Source organism: Ambystoma mexicanum, chromosome 6q (genome assembly GCF_040938575.1).
Source record: "Ambystoma mexicanum isolate Mex_15411 chromosome 6q, UKY_AmexF1_1, whole genome shotgun sequence".
In the NCBI taxonomy this organism is placed as follows: domain Eukaryota; kingdom Metazoa; phylum Chordata; class Amphibia; order Caudata; family Ambystomatidae; genus Ambystoma; species Ambystoma mexicanum.
Window position 1 is genome coordinate 445,950,168 of NC_090937.1, and position 22,578 is coordinate 445,972,745.

General features: G+C 43.5%; 2 protein-coding genes across 2 annotated transcripts in view; one reads left to right on the plus strand and one right to left on the minus strand.

Moving 5' to 3' along the window:
• Window positions 1–22,578, minus strand: part of IFT74 (intraflagellar transport 74) — a 1,698,810-nt gene that overhangs the window by 901,841 nt on the left and 774,391 nt on the right. The window lies entirely within an intron of this gene.
• LRRC19 (leucine rich repeat containing 19) overlaps window positions 13,761–22,578 on the plus strand; it is a 241,973-nt gene continuing 233,155 nt past the window's right edge. The window contains exon 1 of the mRNA XM_069630924.1: window positions 13,761–13,879. The gene's annotated coding sequence lies outside the window, so the exon portion shown is untranslated. The remainder of the gene's footprint in view (window positions 13,880–22,578) is intronic.

The window sequence follows — 22,578 nt, forward strand, 5'->3', positions numbered from 1 at the left end:
TGGTGTGGGAGTTGGAGGGGGAGGGTTTGGAAAGGGGGCTAATACAGATTATTGTTTACACGTTAAGTTTAAGGCTGTGGTTGTCACGTTTAAGCATTACACTACTAGAGCGCAACAGAGCTTTGTACAGCTAGTGAGCCCCAGATTCGTGGGTCAATTCTGCAGGGGATCTCGGAGATATCCGTCTACTAAAGATATGATAGCAGACACCAATGCTTGATGTTAGAGGGATACAGCACTTAACATGGAATGTCCGGGGCCTGTGTTTCTCAAAAGCGAGGCAGATATTGTTATACCTGGCCAGACATCAGGTGGGTGTTGTCCTGCTCCAGAAAACATACCTCACCCTGACACTGAAACGCAATTTGCAAAACCATGGGGCTGCCATCGATACTTATCTTCATACTCGTCATACTCGAAGGGGGGGTCTGCATTCTGGTTCACAAATCATTGGGTTTCCTGGTCACAGAGGTTGTCTGAGATACTGAGGGTAGGGGCCTGTTAGTCATAGGCTTTAGCCACAATTGCAGCTTCACATTTGTTAACTGTTACGGTCCCAATGTAGACAATCTAGAATATCTATATTGGACTGAACAGCTACTTAGACACAAAGACAATATCATTCTATGGGGAGGGGATTTCTACACAGTGCTGGTCCCCGAATTGCATAGGTCTCGGGAGAGGGAGGGTAGGGGCCCAGGCCACTTTCTAAGGCTGCAGACTATATATTATGATGTGTAAGTTGTATGAGCTAACTGTCATATGGAGGGACAGACATTCTTGGGCATGAGAATACACATTCAGCTCATCAGTCCATCACTCTTGCTTCTGTATTGACTATATCTTAATGTCCGGCCGGGGGGGCCAGGTGGGTGGTAGAATGTAAAATTCTGCCCGCACATTATCTGATTATTCCCCAGTGTTTGCACACACTGAGGTTCCAGGGATGCTGCAGTTCACAAGACACTGACATTCCAAGAGTGGGGCCCTGACAGATGCTGTATTTAAGTCTGAAGGTCAAGATAGGATCAATACATTTTTCAGGGAGAATGAAGATGCAGTGGTCTCTCCTCTCACATAATGGGAAACCTTCAAATGTGTAAGGGGGATCTGCATTGCCAAAGAGTGTGGCATTCATAGCACCATCAGAAGGGAACTAGATGCGCTCGAGAGAACATTGAAAGACCTTGAGGGAAAGGGGGATGAGACAAACAACTCTAGTGACCTTTATCCTGATTCAAGAAACATTACCACAATTCCAGGAGACCGGGCAAAGGGAGGTAAAATACATGGGCAGGAGGTCGGCAGTGAGGCAATATGGGGAAGGTCAACGGCTGGGGAAAACAATGGCCTGGATAGTAAATGCAGAGAATCCGAAAGCGCACATACACACAATAAGGGACAATAAGGAACAATACAGGGGAGACCCAATACACTGATGCACGGATCATTAGGGTGATGTCGGATTGTTATACCCGCCTATATATATCAGTCCTTCACACATCATTGCCAGAGATAGAGGGCTATCTGGATCAAATTGCGTAATATTGTCTCTCTCCAATAGAAAGTGAAGTACTGCATAACCCCATCATGATACAAGAGGTCCTAGCAGCCATTCAGGCGTGGCTGGGGCACCATGATCGGACGGGCTAATAGCGGACGTACCTTCAAGTCTATCAGCGGGCGGTCGACTACTACTGAAGCCGGGGAAGGGCTCCTCGGAATGCTCAGCCTACCGACCAATCTCCCTTATTAATACGGACAACAAAATACGGGTCAAAATCTGAGCTACCCAATTAACACCTATGAAGTCCAAGTGTGTTAGAGCGGACCAGTCTGGTTGTATCCCGGGCAGATCAACCTTTTACGGACTCCGAAGGGTCTTTGGTTTGATGTCTGCAATAGACCCGAATATCCCTGTGGTGGCGGCCCTACGTGACGTGGAGAAGGCCTTCGACTCTATAGAATGGCCCTTCCTATTTACTGTGCTCAAGAAGATCAGAGTGGGTACAGTTTTCACCTCCCTGGTCTCCCTGTTATACACTCAGCCCATGGCAAAACCTGTCGTTAACAGACATCTTTACGATCCTATTCAACTGGGCAGGAATACGCGGCGGGGGTGCACTGGGAATAGAACCCCTGGCCGAGATATTCCGGGACCACCATCTGCATGATATATGTCATTTATAACGCACCTTCATACAATCGTTTCTAGGCGCGACAAGACAAGGAGGGGGAAACAGGAGGAGGACAAAACAACAATTGTACTAGGCCTTGTGTCATTCAAATCGCGCAAGTGTGGGGAAGAGGGAGTGCAGACGTGTTAGGGGAGGTGGAGGTAGAAGTGCAGGTAACTCAATAAGTGCTGCCAGAGGCTGGTTTATAAGTGCAGTGAGAAGGGACTGTAGGGTTGCACATACAGACCCTTAAGTGCTGAGGGGGCCCAGAGGCAGTGCGAGGGCAACTGGACATGCAGGAGCCTGGGCCCGAGTTCAGTGGGTGACCAGGTGACAAGTGCACGGAGTAGTCCGGTCACATCAGCAGGGCAGAGGAAGAGAGAAAGAGGAAGCAAAAAGGAAGGTCTTGAGTTGCTTCCAGAACCAGAGGTGGTTCTGATCAAGTTTGAGAGAGGCAGGGTTCCAGAGGGAGGCCCCAGCCGAGGAAAGGGATCTTCTCCCCACTCTCTGCTTTTAGAAGCGTCTGACCCTCAGAGAGTTGAAGGTGGATGACCGCAGAGCTAGAGAAGGATGATGTTTAGGAAGAGAAAGTTGGAGGTAGTGCGGTCCCAGGACCTAGAAAGCCTTGTGGACGATGCAAAGGGTCTTGAACTTGATCCTTGCAGCCACGGGGAGCCAGTGAAAAGATTTCAGAGCTGGAGAGATATGGTCCCTGGCCTGGAGGCCAAGGACAAGTCTTGCACTGACATAGGGGGTACAGCTATATACACATAAGCTGGTTGTGTCACTGTATGCAGATGACATGATCTTCTACGTCAAGGACCTTGAGACCAATCTCGCACCCATAATGGCAGACATCCTCGACTATTTGCTACTCTGGTTTTAAAATAAATGCTGGGAAATCAGTCTTATTCCCGCTCACATAGTGCATGGTGGCATTCTCTGACGGTATGGAATTTCAGTTGCTGGGGGTAAAACAGGCAGGAACCCTGACGTATTGATGAGGGAAAACTATGGGAGGGTGTTAAAACTGGCTGAGGAAGCAGTCGCGGAGTGGACGAGGCTACCACTCTCTTTATACGGTAGGATCTCTCTTGTAAAAATGGTTCAGTTAACTCGCTTTTTATATCACTTTCTTAATGTACCGCTGTTGTTGACAGAGGCCATTTTCAAGAAATTAAAAAGTATGATTACTAGTTTTCTTTGGGTAGACAAACGAGCGAGAGTGGTCTGGGGGAAACTCATGGCTTCAAAGGACAGGGTGGAGGGGATTGGCCCTTCCAGACTTTGAGGCCTACTACCTGGATGCCCAGGCTCAGTTCTTATCACTATGGTATTCCCCGCACCCAGACCGAACTCATGTCCAGATACAGCGAGCCTTAGAGGCCATGCCACTCTGAAGGGCAGCTGTTCTCACAGACCTGGCACGACAAGGAATATGGTGAAATGCACGTGCATGGCTTTGGCGAAAATAGTGTCTACAATGGGAGGGCTCCCCTTCTTCTCACCCCTGCTTCCCATCACACATATACCATAGGTCCCTCTCACTAATGAAAAGGCTTATGTTCAAAGTATGGGCAAATTGGGACTCACTAGATTGCAAGATCTATTGCAGCCAGTTAATATCCCTTGACAAATTCAAGGAGCTGGGTAATGTCTTGGCACTGGATATTTTCCTTTATTTTAGAGTCTGTAACGCATTTAAAGGACTTTTTGGTTCATTCTCAGCCCACCCGGAAAAAACTGACCTGCTGCACTCAGTCATTGAAGCGGAATGTGAGGGAAAGCTGACTTCGTACATATACTCCGAAATTATAAATAAAATGGCGGGGTGGTCGGAGGAAGCTCATCATAGATTAGAGAAGTCACTGGGTAAGCCCATTCTGGATGATGTATGGAAGTAGTGCTTTGTAAAAACTAAAAAGGGTTCCCTTAATAGTCACTTTAAACTCCTCCACTTAAAATACCTGTATCAAACCTAATACACACGTGCAAGGCTCTGCAAATTCTACCCGGATAGTGGTCCGACAATGGCCACCTACATCTGGCTTGGGAGTGTGCTCCAGTGGCAAAGCTGATATATATCAGAAGTGACAAGAGATCATGGGTGAAACAGAAGTCTCTCCCAGAGTGGCACTACTGGGTTACAAGAGGGAAATACCTGGACATCTGAGACGTCTGACTGGGCTATTGCTGGTGTTAGCAAAGGGGCGCATTTCAATGGGGTCGGGGAGGGGGCCCCTACCACTAAGGGGAAGTTGGAATGTGAGATATAACATATTGCTATGATATTGAGTCTGACTACAGGGGCATGGTGTCAGTACATGGCAGACTTAAGGACATTTATGGCCCATACAAAAACGATCTGATTTCTAGACCAACGAGCTTCCAATGAGGATCAAGGAATTGGGGCAATAGTTAGACATGGGATTGTATTTGGTCGACTGGATGGGTGGGACCCGTTTGTGATGGATAACGCTCTAGTGTTAGGTGTATTAGGAGCTCGGAGATAACCTGTGAAACTGGTTGCTGTAACAACACTGGTTCAATGCTAAGATAACGCTGCCTTTTGTTTTAGTGTTTTATTTTGATGAAATTTAATAAAGCAAATTTTTAGAAGAAAAATAGTCAACTACTCCAGGACCACCTTGACGTTGGACCCTGCCTCTACAAATCATCTCCCAGAGCCCATATAGGGGAAAAAAGGCAGATATAACAAATTGATTGTGCTACATTAAAAAGACAGGGATTTCCATACTCTATTTCAATTCAGTCACTGCAGAAATAAACAGAAAAGGTTTGGCACTATTGTAAATCAATATAAAATCAAATAAAAATCTAAACGGCCACCTCTTCTAAGGTTTTACAAGAATTTGCAAGAGCAAAATTTTCCAAAACCCACAGTTCTATATAAAGTGGAAATAAATAGAGCACAATAAAAATCAATACAGGAGGTCCTACTTCATTTGCCCACACCAAGCACTTGGCCACCTACCCACTCTGACCCAGAAACCATTAACATGTGACCGTCTGCCTCATCTTGTCCCGGTTGGCTACACAGTTCCACTACTTTTTTTGCCACCTTGTACTAATCGATCATCTATCGTTTACCAATTTCCAACTCAAAGGAACATATTCTAAAACAAGCAGAATAGAATGGGTAGAAAGGCATCATGTAAAAGCTGCCTTCATGTAAACAGTTTTCTGTTAACTTCCTGCCAACATTGAACATTACTTCAGCAAATGTAGCCCAAGAGCAATGCCTTAAAAAGTATGGTGTTTATAGACTTATCAGCAAAACGAGGCTGGTCTTGCCCAAGCTGTGTTGAAGTATGCATTGCTTCTATCTTAAGTTGCAGAAAAGTGAAGCTTCTAGCAATGGTCAATGTAGAAACCAACCATGTTTCAATAGCAGCTTGTGATATAGACTTCACCATATCCCTCCCACCATTTCATTATCTTGTGTGAGATTTCATGGGTGCAGGTGTTTCCAATTCAATTGTCGCTAGCAATAAATTCTATGTACAGCGGCTCGCTGGGCTGATGAAAACGGAAAGTGACACGTTTGTAGGCACTTTCGAAAATGGAGATCGACACCGGCTGAGCTTAATTCAGAAAGGTGAGTACTCCATAAATTAGACAGAGTGCAACTCGCACAATAACTAACTCGATGCGGTTTATCTAATATTTATCTAAACTAGTTACATTACAGGTGACCAAAGAAAGACAGTGTGATAAGTCTCCAGGCTGTAGGTATGGGTATGTAACATTCAGTTCTGCTGCTGTGGTCTATACTCTGTGCAGTCTGGAGAGAAAGCATTTGTAGAGTGCCAGAAACACACTGGTGCAGCACCCTAGCATGAAAGCCATTTTGTCCATGACTATGAGAAAAAGAAAAGGAATATACCTTCAAAGTAAAAAAAACTGCTCGAGTGTTGCTAGAATCTGGCACCTTGTGGAAAAACCTCAAATTAAAAAGCACAACAAGGATTTCTAGACATTTAACAAAGGATTGTGTGCTAGGTACAGTAAACTCAGGCCAGATGGTTAAATCTGCACCGCAACCAGAATTTCTAAATTGAGAACAGTTAATCATCAAATCAAGCTACCCATCTGCTCAAGGCATGGGAGAAGTTGGGTCAGCCAACTTATGAGAGCTAGGACAAAAACTGAATGTCATTGGCACAATTGTGACATTTTATAGTGCATTGAGTAGGAAAAGGTTATGAAGAAGAAATACGTAACACCAATCAGACATATTTTTTATTTTTTTATTGTTATTTGGTTTACAAAGTAACCTTTAACAAAACATGCACACAAAAAACATACAAGATAATATTTCATTTAAAATAAAAAAATACGACATGTGAAGCAAAGAATAAACATACAGATTAAAATGGATTTTTTGGAGAAAAAAAGGAAGCTAAAAAGCAGAAAGAAAAAAATTAAAACACATAGCAAATCAATCATGTTATCAAATTACCAGAATCTAGAACTTCCTTTAGAAAATGAATTATGGCCACCACGCATTCATTATGACCATAAGAATTAACGATGAGCTGCCACACTCTATAGGGTGGAATAAGATGGCCAAAGTAAGACATGCGCCTCGCCTCTAGTGATCTACAATGCAGTAATATGGGCTGCAACGTCTCCACCTCTTCAGGCAGGTAACAGAAGCAACATAATCTCAAGATTCTCAGAACTTTATTCCAGGCACCCAGAATTTCTTTAGAATGGATCAGATATAGCCGTAGCCTCCTCACCCTTGATTGCCACGATCTACAGGGTGACTTGTTCAGGTATTCAGGACAGGTTTCTGACTGATCTAACATGAATCAGTAAATCAGCGTTTAAGTGATATGTTCTCACTTTACTGATTGTGTCAATCCAATCCCATTCTTTAAGTCTCCTTTTCATTGTGGTTGGATTATGAAAAGCAGTATCTTTTGAAATACTGTACCTCTCACAGATCAAATAACACACTGTTTCCCAGGTATTTAAGCTGGACAAAGACTTCTTATGCAGCAGTTGTTTTAGCAGCCACCAAATTGAATCTTCCTTAGCACAGAGGATATTATTCAATAGTGAGAGATTCTTCCAGTTAAGGGGAGGCCTAACTCGTAACGAATGACTGCTGCCGGAACACCGTTGGGTAGGTGTAGGACCTTCCTCCAAAACATACCCTCCACAGCGTCACAGTCCAAGAGTGTAGGGAGACCCCAGTTCTCACCCCTGTAGGTTCCAGATGGCAAAACCTTAGTCTTCTAAAATGTTAGCACTGGGCTCAAAGAGAATTTCTGATTCATGGCACAAGCTTGAGTAGCAAGCATCAACATTTTGGAACGCTGATAGCTTTGAAACTCCATTTTATTCTGAAGTTCAAGTAATATGCATCCCAGATAACAAAAGTTTGAAACCTTTTCTAGGGGCATACTACTGATACTCCAGCGGAAGTTTTTATATTTTAGTTTCATCCCTGGTCGGAAAGTTAGTATCTCTGATTTTTTTATGTTGATTTAGTTCTGCATATTCAGCCTGGGCTGTAACCCTATCGGAGTATAATGAAACAGGACAAGATGGTCCACGTAAAGTAAGTAGTCCAGGCTCATATGGGCTAGACTGGGCGAGAAGCTGGGGATACCTCGAAAGATCTCGGCAAGATCTGAGAGGAAGAGACTAAAAAGTAAAGGGGCCAGTACACAGCCTTGCTTAAGGCCCTACATAGTCACAATTGGTGATGACAATTTGCCCTGGGCGTTAAGGCACACTCTAATTGATGTATCAGAGTGTAAGGCCACGTGAATCTCTAATAAGTGAGCGGAACACCCCCATTTTCGGAGTTTCGACCATAGACGGGTTTGGTCTATGCTATTGAATGCCATGGTGAAGTCGATAAACGCTATGTAGACGGGTCTCGACCCAACCATGGCTTCTTTCTTTGGCATACCCAAAATATTTTATTATTATTTATTGTCAGCATTTTACATGGCTTTACAACATAGAAAAACCTTTATCACCGACATCCAACTTCCGTCATAAAATGTGCAGAAGCTCATTCATGTCCTCCTAATCATCAACGATCACTTTTCAATACCTTTCCGGACCTTGTCCAAACTGTCAATTTCCCTAAATAAAGATGTTAGCATTCGTGCCCGTCCCCTTCCTGAAACTCGTTTGAAGCAGGTCCAGTCTTCCAGCACCAAATGCCCAATCAGATAGTTCATTCAGCACTATACTCGCATAAATCTTTGCCGGAATGTTTAGAAGTGCTATGGGCCTGTAGTTGGAAGGGAGCGATCGTTGACCCTTTTTGAAAATCGGGACAATAATTAAATGTGTCCATATTTTCGGCATAGTTGCTAGTGAGGGGATTTTGCTAAAAATTAAAACCCAGAGTGCGCCCACAACTGAGGGTCGAGTTTTAAGACTGCGTTCGGCAGACCATCGGGCCCTGGTGCACGAGAATTCTTACTGCAGGTGATTAGAGAAACAATCTGCTAGTCTGAAAAAACCAACCGCCATGGTCCTGAAGTTGGTTCCAAATGGGAACTTTCCTCCTCAGTATCCCCTTTGTATACTTGCGTAAAGTGGCCAATCAACCCTTGCTCCCCGATTGGATTAATCAGGGAGCTAGACAATGGGGACACAAGATGGTTAATTGTACACCAGAAGGAGGAGACATCTCTTGAGTTCACCAACTGCAGCATCTTCTGAGCGTCATTCAGCAGAATTTCGTATTCATAAAATCGAAGCCGTTGTTTGTATTTGAGCTTCAGTGTCTTTCTTTGAGCAGTCTCTATTGGCTGACAGAGCCGAAGGGCCCGCCTCAAGTCTCACCCTCAACGTCTCAGAAATGGGGGAAGTCCTGTTTACATCAGCTTTCAAAAATCCATGCATAGGCACTCTAAAAATTAGTTGGCTCACTTATGCGGACGACATAATCCTTGTTGATCATACTCAGATAGGATTACAATGATATTGTAACTTTTCTAATTTTCGTGTAAAAGGTTTCTTGTAACGTACACATTAATAATACAAATAAATAAAAGCAGTATTCATTTCTTTTTCTGACGTTTAGAAAAGGAAAGTGATTTTTAAAAAGAAAAAAAGGTCTTAATTGATAACATTGTCCCAAGAGGAGGAGCAGCAGTCTTTCGTTATAACCGGATGAACCAATGTAACCAAAGAAAGCAAGTGACGCAGCCGTCTCCTTTGCTGCATCTAATGCAGCAATGCTTTTACCAAAAAACACAGCTATATGTAGGAATTCCTCCAATGATGCCTGGATAGCACTCATTAGTCCCTGGTCACTTGACGATTCTCAGACATAGGGTTCCAATACCTGGGCATATGTGGCTAATACCTGACGAATGCTTATCCAGTGGCTATACAAATGCCAAAACGATTCGCTTTGAAAATACTGGTTCATATAGTTTGATCAGATGAGAGTTTTCTGAGGCCGCCACAGCTTTTGCTTCCCTCAAAGAGGGGTGGTGGTGAGCGGGAGGCGGATTGCTCTGTTGTTACGGAGTGTATAGTCATTGCAATAGGAAAGATGGTGTCTTCAGGGTCCCGATTGAACGAGATATTTCAAGAAAGATGTCTTTACTAAATAGCTTTATTAAGTACGATTGCATTGGTTTCACTTTGTTGAAAATAGCTGCAGAAGTCCGAAACTGGTGTGAGATTCGGAACTGTCTATTCTGAGCCTTCCCGGGTTCCAGGAATATTGTAGTGAATCGTTTTTGGATGCTGGCAGGTATATAGGATTGACTAACATATCTGAAATGGATACCATCAGTATGCATTGGAGAAATGAAAAAGGAAGGGAAATCATTTAAGTAGATGGGCGCTGAGTTAGGAAGGTGAAAGCAGTGGCAAGGCTCAATCAAAACAATGTTTCGAAGGAAAATAGAACGTGGAGACAGGCACAGTAGAATGAATTATCAAACATCACAACTTTGTGACGATATGATTTTTATACTTCCAATTTAAAGTTTCAACACAATGTTACAGGTTGGACAAGTTTTAAACAAGCATTGGCAAAGCTAAAAGGTTTTGACTTTTGTGTAGGTATGGCAAAGGCATTTGCCAGGAACTTGCATAATGGTGCTACCTGGTAATAAGATGGCAACAGGTGAAAATGCTGAAATAACCGTGACATATGATAGCAGTGCCTGGCAAATGCCTTTCTAGTACCTATAGAGAAGCCTAAACGGTTGCATTTTCAGTGCTCGTTTGTAACAAAACTTCACTTTACGGGAGTGTAAGGAAGGCATGGTAGCATCAGTAAGACAGAGACTAGTGACCACAGTTTAGGGGTGTTTATTGAACTTAAATTGGGTTTGAAAAACGCCTATCTAATCCTAAATCTAAAGATGGGCGCAAGCTACGATCATCAAATAATAATAATGCAGTTCTAGTGGTGTCTTGTCAAAATAAAAGGGCCTATACTAATAAACCTATTGCCAATCCTTACCTCTAAATACAAATAGTGTGGAAAACAATGTTATGCAAATGAAGTGTCCAAGAAATGATATGTCAGGATTTTCAAGCCATAGGCTTCTGTTGCCCAAGTTTTTAGCACGGGACAAGGCGGTACAATCAAGCTTAGCACAGTCTCTGGTTTCTCTAGCATGAGGGAGCAGTTCAAAACTTTAACATCATGGCCTTCTGTGCCAAAGCCTCTTTGTCATTCAAAGTCTCTTCCTTCAGATGGTCTGTTGCAACAAACAAAGTTCCTTTCCTTTTTGTATTCCACATATACACAATCTTCTTATGCGATTTACTATTCACCTCGGACCCCCCCTCTGCTGGGCTCAGATCCACTTAAGCACAATGTTCTCAGGATGTTCACGAATCCAATTTCTTGGGTGATTCACTGTTAACTCTGGATCCCCCTCCGCAGGACTCAGATCCATTGTGAGACAAAATCTTCAATCAGTCTCCCTCTGCCGGTCTCGGACCGATTTATCTACTTTAACACAAACTTGCTTTAACCCAAAGCTTTCAATTGATCTCTCTCTGCTGAGCTCGGATCAACTTTATCTACTTTGCCATAAATGTTCTTTACTGTATCAATATCGAAGACTTTCTCGATTGTGTACAGGATTTTTATTGACCTTTCGCAGGACCACTTCGATTCACAATCCATTGCCACTCTCACTTTTGTCAACTCTCAGCTGCATACCTTACAAATACCTCCTATAGAGCACACATGCAGTCCCAGACCACTCTGTCAAAGGTATTGTATCTTGGTTTCAAAGTTCCATCACTCATCTGCAGTTCAACTTTACTAGCGTTGGTTATCGCATGCTTTTCAAACAATGTTTGGTTCCAGTGCTCACCATACAATGTTGCCGCTTGCAACCTTGGCTTCAACACAGACCGGTCTTGTATCGGTCTGCCTAACTCACCGGCTGTGTTGATTTCGTGGTGGCGCTGCTATCTTCTTGGCGCCAAGGACAGTAGCAAGGTAGCATGCAATTCTCCCCCCTTGATTATCGACAGGGGAGTGCCCCGGTTACCTCTGACACACAATACAGGATTCTTCAGCCTGGTTTTCTGGTCTTACGTTTTCTATTCTCGAGGTTTCATGAAAGAAACGGTTCAGTGTCGAAACGGTCAAGGGACCTTCCTGTCTTGCGATCCCCTTCTGTTTCGCCATCTTTCTCCTCTTGTTAAACTGCCATCTTGGAACTGCTGTTTCCTCATGTGCTTTGCCTCGCTCTGAGTGTGTTCTCATGCTCCGCCTTTTATCAGTGTGGGGAAGCTTAATGGAAGTCAGGTGTGTGTGTGATGATGAGTAACTGCCTGACCATTTTATTGGGACATGTTAGGTATACAGCTCGGGTCTTAGTCCATTTTCTCTCATAGCGGGTTGTCCGTGAGAAAGTGTTTGTGTTGTAAGGGACGGAGGGAGAGGGGTTGGACTTCCTAAATATCCTACCTGGTAGGATGGGGTAAAGGTGTTACAGGAAAGGGGATACCACGTTTCACCATCAGGTGTCCCATTAACACTCCCTGAAGACCCCTCACCCAAGTGATCCTCCCACACTCGTCCACCCCAGGAACATTATCCAAAAACGATGGCCGTGTCCTGGCCACCTGGATGACAGATCCTCAGGGACTAGTGGGTGAGACGCCTTCTGGTTTCTCACAGAAAACATATAAATCAAGTGTCTAAAGGCACACTTGGTTAAGACATGTTTATTACATTAGTGGCACATTTACAGCTTCACTTAAGTCATTAACTCTCAGCAAACTGCATAGAAATAACAGACAAGCCAAACTTAGATTTTACTGCTTGACAGAGATCCCATGAGGATGTGTTATTGGTGGGATGGGCAGGCAGCGGGTGGGAATAGCCAAAGGGATAAGCATGGTGATGGCCAGTCAATGGGTACACCCAGATAACACTGTGTGTTCCTGCCTCACGTCATCTCCCTCCTGGCTGCACTCCAATACAATAGTTTCGACTTATAGATGACGCTAGTGTGGCCCAGTTTTTTTTGGTCAAACTGGGCCCGTTCTTTGCCCCAAGTGGGCCAGTTTGAAAAGTTACTTCACCATGCGGCTGGTAATTTTCACCAGTGTTACCGAATAAATATTCTTTAAAATACACAATTTTCATCACATTTTATCAAAGAACTCCCCTTTGAGTACTCTACAATCAGTCTGTCACAAAAAGGAATTAATTGCCATTTGAAACTGTGGGCCACTTTTTCATTGATGCCCCAGCGGACCCTGTTCAGCGCCAATGCTAAAAAGCCGAAACAACATCATCCACTCGGGCACAGGCAGTATCAATCTGCTAAAGACGGATTATACAAGGGCAATTCGGAATTCGATCAGATTATTCCATCCCAATATTAGAAATTATTATTTTTTGTTTTTATTTATTTACAGCTATTTAGTTTAAAATATAAACTTTTATAGCCGAGCATGAGGTTCTTGTCCAGCTCATCAGTTTCTTTGAAAGAGGGGCTTTGTTATCTTTTATCAGGTAGTTTCGTCTGCAATTCTTTTTCCAAAATTGATCTGTAAAAAGCCACTGTAACTATGGTTAAAGAGACATCAGAAATGATAAATATCCTGTTACTTCCCTATTCAGCCAGTTATTCACATAATCCTATATAATGACGTTGTGTCAAGTGGTGTATCTGAATTGTTCAAATACAGTCATTTCTATAGCAACATGCAATAAGGGCTGCTCATAAACAGTTTATGGCTGCAGCTAGCAATCAAAAGGTCACGCATGTTTCGCAGTGAGAGAAATGCATTCTCTCCTTCTATCCAGAAACCTTATTGGCAAACCACGTGCTCATATAGTGTCAAAATAATTTTAATGTGCAGGTTTAACTGCGAATCAACGCTCCTAGAAGTCTGGTGCTTTACAGCATTTTAGTTTGGTGGCTTATATGAGATCAGGGCATAGAAGTGTACACAGATATTTACAGACTTCCTTATTGGTGGCATGCAGGGATAAGTTCAAGTGAACTCAAGAAATTGCTCAACTAAATCAATCTTTTGCTAAAGAAGCTCTGGCCCTTTTTCCTCCACCTTCCCTTTGGGTCCAAAGGTTGAGATAAAGGGAAGTGCAACTGAACCGCACTGCTTCTCTCCAATGTAGAGACCAACCCTGTTGAAGCAGAGGCTAATGCGGAGGGGCCATTTCAAGGAATTAAACCTTGCCCACAGTAAGTATAGCATGTGTTGCTGTTTGTTTTTGTAGAAGATCAGGTCTAGGACTATACTTCTGCTGTGTTCAAATTAAATTATTCAATGACAGATTGGTGGTCCGCAGTGAACTTCTTCGGACGTCCTCAATCTGTAAACACCTTGAGCAGGTTAAAGAATGGGGGCTTTCATGTTAAACACAGACTATCGAAACAGGAGGGTTCTCTTTTAAACATGCTAACTTTTAGCAATTTAGATATTTAAACTTGTTAATCTGTATACTCGCACGATGTTAGCTAAAGCTCTTGTGCATTTTAGCACTAGCCACCACGACTAATTTGAACAGACATAATGTTATGGGTTCCGCATGGGACTGCTGGTGTGCTTTCCTCTTCAATTGCACTATGGCGCTCGTGTAAAACGCTCACTGACCAACCGAAGATCCAAATGTTTTCCGAGTAAAAAGGAAAGTTTGAGCTAAAACGAAATACATCAGTGACTAAGGATCTGAAAGAATCAAATTACCAGGCAACTGCTGTTTCAATAAATCTGCATTCTTGAAATCATTTCACAGTGGCACTGCCATGGTGCTGGAGGTACAATTGAATAACATTTTTATTTGGGTAAAGTATAAGAGGTTTTTTCTGCTTTCTGCTCGGACATCGACATCTTGCGCACTTGCATGAGCACGCATTAGATGCAGCAGCAAGAATACTGTCTATGATCGCAAAAGTGCAACAATGGCGCCAACAAAAATGGTAGATGAGCTCTACGCAAATGCCTATTAACATAACATTGTGTATACAAAAGTCCGGATGCATTCTTACAACGTTACTAAGGGGCGACACTGATATTGTTTTGCGCCTTGAAACACTTGTGTATAGGCGCGTTATAAATGCCATATCATATCATATAAGATCTTCTTAAGGCTACCATAGAGAAAGACAATGTGACACTGACCAATAGTCTGTTTACTTGTACCATGTGGAGAAACACAAGATCAAAAACCATCCTGATATAGTGTGACACAATGGGCCTCGTCAGAGTTTGGCGGTAATTCAGCGCTAAATCTTCTGAATTACCGTCTGAGTTACTGTTAATGTCACTTGGTTCCGTGGCATTACCATGGGATCACAGGTAGTTTAAGGCAGTGTAAATCCCCATTTTGGTAGTCAATAGGACTCTGGGCATTTTTTCCATATGGACAACAAGTGGTATTTCAGTGTGGTGTAGCCATTGAGGCCACCTTACCGACAAACCCCTATTACGGCAGTGTGGCAATGTGGCAGTAAAGCTACAGCAACACAATTAATGACACTTTACTGCAACACCAAACAATGAGGCCCAATGTTCCCTTCCATTGTGATCAAAAGTCACAAAAAATGCTTAGACAACATACAATCCTTAACCCTGTATTTGGTGCAGGAAAGTGTTAAATCTAACATTAAAATGCTATCAGTTTAGAGACAGCGGATTATAGAAAAGAAATAGCTAAAACAATAGTTTGACTCATGTTGGGGCGAGTAAACGCGTCAGCATGGACGAATTGGACACACGCGAATATAGGGATTTAGGCCATAAAGGAACACAATTGGAGTTGATAAAGCATACTGAAAAAATTAAAGGATAAAAGTAATTGGACGATAAGCAAAATGCACCTTTGTGAACACAGTGGCACTAGTCAATTTGCTGTTCTCTATGTAGCTTGCAGCAATTATGCATATTTCTAGGTAGGTGGATTAGCAAATAGCTCCTATTGCGACAATAATTTACTGTTTTTTTTTTTACAAACAATATGTACACTATCCATAGTGCCTAGATACAGCAAAAGTGGGAGCCTCAATAGCATGTGTAAACCAAGGTATGTATTACATGTACTATAGCTTCTAGAGTAAACCTTGTTTACCAGAAACTCTTATGGATGACAGGCTCCCTTACATGACAGAGGAGGAGACATTCAAAATCGATTCCACCTCTATTAGGGCAAACACTCCAAAGTGTTTGGGCCTGCAAATGATTCCCCAAAGGAATACAACTTCATCTCTCTGGTTCAATCATTTCGTCAGTGGGTATAACCAACTTGGGCTGATGTAAAACAAACAAGGACCTTACTTGTTGCAATTAAACATTTGTATTTGAAAATAGTATACAACTCTGGACGTTGATAGGAATAGAGTATTCCAACAAGGCTACCTAAGAGTAGAGTGACGCTTGCAGAACGCCCCCTCGAAGCAGAAGTCCAACCATTCGGAGAGATAGAGAACTATGTTATTCCTATGCATGTGTTCCTGCTGCTAACCTGAATCAGCAATCTAAACTACGTCTCTCAGAGAAAGTCGGAACAAAACCTCAGTTTTGGACTTTTCTGTTGAAAGAAAAACCTCAAAGACGCCAGGCAGTGATGTACTTCGATATGGATTAGAATTGCACAGTCTGCTGTCTGAGGCAAATGGACCAAAAGAGCACACAGGATGCGTTAGTATGGTTAGACACTCTATTATCATTATTTGCGGTGTGTGTGTTGGCTGTAGATATTATTACCCTCTACTTGAGTGTAGCCCGTCTAAGCCAAAGACGTGAAAGAAGCCTTGGCCACTCCCCTACCAGAAAACAGGGTCAATATTATAGTTTATGCTCAGCTTCCAGCAAGTATTTCTTACCAATTGTCTTGGGTCTTTTTCAGGCTGTGTTTATATAACCCACCAGTAAGAGGTCAATGTCCTGGGCCACAATCTTCTCAATTCTCTTTCCTAGACTTTGGAAGGACTCCCAAAATGGGCACTTTTTCTTTGCAGTCCATTGGGACATTCTCTGCCAGTCTTCATGATACAACCCTTAAATCAGCTTTTGATTGTTTGGCCTCAGCAAGTGTCTGAGATACAGCCTCAGCAGGCTCTTGGCTTCCTCTCTATGCTTCTCTGCATTTGGGCTTTGCCAGTCAGATATAGCCCTCAGCAGCCTCTTGGCTTACTCTCTTTCTCTGGGTCTGGGCTCTGCCAGTGTACATCGATATTTTTGGTGGGGATATTTTGTAGGGATACCCTCAGACTTACCCCTAAGCAGGCCCTTCACTTACCTTCCTTCTTCTCAGAGTCTGGGTTTGCAGGTGTCTGACATATTTCCCTCAACAGGCTCTGGGATTTCTCAGTGCTTTTTTCTGGGATCTGCTAGATTTCGGGATTTGCCCCTAAGCATGCGTATGGCTTTCTCTCCAAAAATAGCCTTCTTGCCTTCTTCAGCGTCCAGTTCTTTCTCAGGCTCTCCACTATTCTTCCTGCCTCCAGGGAGCTACTAGTCACTCTCCAACTTTATATAGGGTTGCTGATTATCTTCATTAATAAATCTATCTCGCACGTGGTTGTCCCCCTCTGCTTTCTCCAACCCTGGTCCCTGATTGGTTATTCCTTGGTTCTAATTGGTTATTCGCTGTTTCTATCTGGGTATCCCCAGCTGTTGCCCTTAATGTGGCAATGATTACTCCCATGGTTTGATTTCCTATCTCTCGTTTGTCATATTGCTAAATTAGCTGTACCAAGGCAACAAAGTCTTAAATGGTCAAGATGTCATCTTGAAGTCAGGCATTAAGTGGACTTGTCTAATGGCGAGTGGCTCTGCTCCAGGAGCTAGAGATCCACGGTAATCCATGGGTAAGGATCCAAAGGTAAAGGCACTACTCTGGGGAAGATTGTTCATGCCAGGAAGTATTTTAATCACTGCTTTGTTGGCGAAGTGGAGGTTTTGCAAGCAAAAATCTGTTAGTCGCAGTGAGGCACCGCCTGAAGCAGGCACATATGTGTTTGCTTATGTTCAGTATTCCAAGAGTACTCTGGCTCGGCAAATGTATTGAATTAGTGGGACAAGTACCTGTTGGACTCTTACGTGTGACTCACATTACTCAACATAGTGGCAGTGTGATTTGGCTACTATGCCTGTACCACCTGGATGAAGGATGCATGGTCGCTGATATTTCTGAATGGGAAGGGTGTAGGTGAGAAAGACAGATGAGCTGCCTGCGACAAAATGACTACTGCCACAGGAGTACAAGGGTGAGTAGTGGCTAAACCACCTACTGAGTCCTCTCATTTCTACGAAACAACAGTGATCCAAATCTTAATGATCAAACTGGCACAGGTAAGAGATATACCTTCTTTGCCTTTTGTGGTAATGTGGGCACACTGTTCTCTTAAGAGGGGTGTGAATGTGAGACAACAGCAACCCAAAAAGCAATAACACAAGTCAAAAATAAAGAAATGTCAAATCAAGGTTCTATAAAAAACATATACTTTGAACACACCATTATGCAATAAACACTGTACTAAGAAAACACTAACAAAAGCCAGCCTGGTAAGGAAGACTGATAAATTCAGAATGTGATGATGCAAACACTCTCCATAATTAGCAGGGAGAAAAAGGCAATACATCACTTTGTTGTTGGTAAAAAGTACATGTCTTTGGGGAAAGGTGCAAAGGGGGCTTAACCATGGTCTAGAGCCCAAAGGAATGGACCGGTGTGGCCGGGCGGGTGGGAGGCTGGAGCCTTCCAACAGTACCATAATCCGTACTTGGAGGTTGAACAACATCAAACTAGGCTACTTCTTATTGTGCAAGCGGGACAAACCAAGTTTGGACACAGCGTGTCGTGGTGATTCAGGCGGTAGTAGGTGTCAAGGGTTCTATGTTATTTAATCGCTAGACTTTTCATCGCAGGGTTTTTTTACCGTGAATTGTTTTTCGAAAAAAAAACCATCACATTTTTTTTTTGGGGGTGGGGGGTTACCCCACAAAACCCCCCCATTCACTTTATTTTTTTATTCCCTTACACACATTTTTTTTTTTGAAAATCAATTTTATTAAGTTTCCTTGGTGCATAACGAGGTTACATTCTTGCATTGCATTTATTAATGTGAGTTAACATAAAGAGAAAACCAGACGAAACACACCCCATGCCCCCCCCCCTCCCTCTCCCTCCCCCCACCCCCCTTCAGTTCGCGCTTACATAGCCTTGATAAACACTTGCACAACGGGCTCTCTTAATGATGGAGGCGTCAATACAATATGCGTGTGGCACGCCAAAGTCATATGGGCCAAACGAGTTCAGTTCTCAGCCGGGTCCTTGGCCCATGGTCCCACATCCGTGGGGAGGAGGGGAATCCCTCAGCTCAGTCTTCAGGACCTAGACCACTCGGCCGTACTTATCAAAGAAGGGGAGCCAAATTTCCTCGATACTGGACTTAGACTCATCGAGCAGGTGTGTGAGGAACTCCATGTCGTAGATGGCCCTTACTTTGGTCACCCAGGTTTTTTCCCCTGGCATTCTCGGGTGTTTCCATTTCTGCGCTAGACAGCATCTAGCTGCTACCAGCATCACCTGGAGCATGTGATCATGAGTGTTACCCCGGTCCTCTTCGTTACTAATCCCGAAGAGGAAGAGCCACGGGCAGGATACTCGTTCTATCCCATCTACCCCTTTGATCCAGGTCCGCACCTTGTCCCAGTATTTCTGGACCACTGGGCATCCCCACCACATGTGGATATAGTCACCTCTCTCTGTCCTACATTTCCAACAGTGTGGGTCATATCCTGGACGCATTTTGGCTATTCTTTGCGGGGGGTAGTGCCATCTATGTAATATCTTGAGGGCCTGATGGCGATATTGGAGGGAGGATGTGGATCGATTGGCCCGTCTACACATCTCTGTCCATCTCTCGTCATCAATTTCCTCGCCCAGGTCCCTACCCCATTGTATGCGTGCTGGTGGCGGGTCTCGGGGGATGGAGAACAGAAAGAGCTTGTATAGGCGGGAGATTATCCCCTTGGAGCCCCTTGCGGTCAGAAGGAGTTTTTCAAAGTCTGTGAGTTCCCTCCTGAGGGTATCACCCCAAGATGGTTCCGTGAGGGCACCCTTAAGCTGAAGATATCGGAACGGGGAAAGCGTGCCTATTCCCAGGGCTTCCTCAAGGTCCTTCAAGGGGAGGAAGGAGCCCCCCACCCACAACCTTACACACATTTTTTAAATTTTTTAACCCCCCCCAAAAAAACGAGTTTTTTTCCGAAAATAAATTTGCGGTAAAAAACCTGGTGATGAAAAGTCACACGATCAAACGACGGTATACCGTGTCAAGTGGGGTCCAAGCCCATCCATCCCAATGCCCCCCATTTCTCACCTCTTCATCCCTCTGCCACTCTGTTTGCCCCCCAAATCATTGTCCAATGTTATCAAACACTGTTGCCATGTTACTTTAATTATAGCGCAATCTGAAGCACCGGTGGCAAAGTCTTTGCTTTTTAATTACTGTTTGTTAAAATAAAAATGAAAACTGTCAACTTTTATAGACAGAAGCAGTCTAAAACTTAACTATGTAAAACATCACTCAAACAATTTATCAAAATTAAACTTAAATAGCTCTGCAGCGTAAAAACAGTGGTTGAGACGTCGAAATGCCACTTTCTTGGATAACCATGGAACTGAGAAAAAGAACTGAGAATAAGCATTCTAGAATTCTGCAATATTCAAAGGGGAAACGTACCCCCATGTAGTTTATGACTGGGGGTGGAGATGGGGATTGTGAGTTAAGGCGGAGGACTGACCTCAACCCCAGTTGAACTACTGTGTGTGATTTGCATGCTGTTTGTTTGGAAAATGAAGACAAACATACTTTTTAGGCTAAGGCCTGCTCATCTAAAGGATTCCCAAATGTTTGAATAATTACCTATTTGGACTGAGAGTTATAATTTGCTTACAGCATTTTGTAGAGTGTTCATATTTCCAATATAGTGAAATGCATTTGCTAGAGCTGTCTTTTTAGTTGGCTTCCTTAATCGATCGTCTGGTACGGAGGATGACAATTCAATTTCTTTTTAGATTCTCTTGGAAGCTCCATGGTAATAACAGGCCAGCTAATCAGAAAATCATCATGTACATAAGGCACCCATTGCGATTTAAAATTAGGGCGATAAAGTCTGAGGTTTGTTCGGGCATTGGCAAGGGTTGGCAGTCCACTACCGGTTGGTTTGACCTGCCGCTGCAAGCTTGATCAACATGAAGAAATGCCGAAAGCAAAGTGGGCATTCAGGCGAGGTGTCATTGCATTGGGTAAGGCAATTGATTTTGTATAAACTTTGGGACGCTAAGAGCAAATAAAGGGGTAGGACGCAAGTGAGAGACAGGCAGCCAACAACTTATTCTGAACGCAGGCTTATACTGGTAGATAATGCCCACAATCTGAGTAATCATGGAATATCCAATCAATGTTCTATCAAAATGGTCTCCCGTTGTTTTAGCTGTGCTTAGTACTTCACCCACTTGCTCTGTTAGGCGTAGGCCTCTCTCCCACTATACGGGACTCTCAAATCTAGCTATGTTTAGTATTTAACTGTGTTTATTACTTCATCCACTTGCTCTGTTAGGCGTGGGCCTCTCTCCCACTGTGTGGGACTCTCAAATCTAGCTGTGTTTAGTATTGCAGTCAATTGTTCCAGTGTGTCTCAAATCTAGCTGACGTTTAATACTTCACCCACTTGTTCTGTTAGGCGTAGGCCCCTCTCCAACTATACAGGACTCTCAAACATAGCTGTGCTTAGTGTTGTAGTGAATTGTCCAACTATTTATCAAATTTAGCTGTGTTTGGTACTGCACCAATTTGCTCTATTAGGTGTAGGCTTCTCTCCCACGGTACAGGTATCTTACATCTAGCTGTGCCCTACTTCAAATTGTATTGGTGGGTGTGGTCCCTCTCCCACTTTGCAGAACTCTCAAATCTAGCCGTGTCCATATTGTCAAACTACCCTTAGAGATTAGCACACCTTAACCTAATTCACACCTAGAAACCTCCATTACAGATTAGCACTGTATTTACTAGTTTATGCCCTCTACAATGGTACTGTGATTGCTAGCTGGCGCCCCCCTGGATAGTACTTTGATTATTGCCTTCTCCCCAGGATACTATTGTAATTGATCGTTAGACTGAGCACTAGCCTTGGAAATTCACATCTAAAGAGCATCACTGTGGAGTGATACTGTGATTACTGGCTGATTATTGTGGAATGACACTGATTATTGGGTCGCGCCTCATGAGATGACACAGTGATTGTCAGTTACGCCCATTAGGACATTTCTGTAGTTACTAGCTATACCCTTCTTCACAACACACAGCTTGTTTACTGCAGTAAACCTCTTCTAGGAAGACCCACATCAGGGACAGCCACTGGAATACCCCAACGATATAACCTAGCAAACCTCCCCTACCTTCTCCAAACAGAGACCGAACAAACCAGCAATATCAGCTGACAAGAGCACCAAACTCGCACCTGACAACCCCCTACACCCAGTACAACACCACAAGACAGCCGGACCAAAGCAAAAACCAACTCGGCATCAACAAACAGAAATAAAGACCAACAAAAACACTCAAGCTCAAAAATGCTGCGCAAACGAACTGGACCAAAGGAAAGACAAAGAGCAGAAAGAACAAACACAACGGAACACCACTTAAGACTCAGAACACACTCCCACAGACAGGAACAACAACAGAACCAACGCAGAGAGAAGAGAAAAATCCCTCTACCTAACTCCATACCTCGCAAAGAACCAGCCACCAGAACTAGCCAACCCAACATACGAATCAGCAACAGCAGACAACCAAACACAACCATGCAGAAGAAGAACGGACAACGCTAGAAATAACAAGAACATAATCGACGCACTTACACCTTACATCAC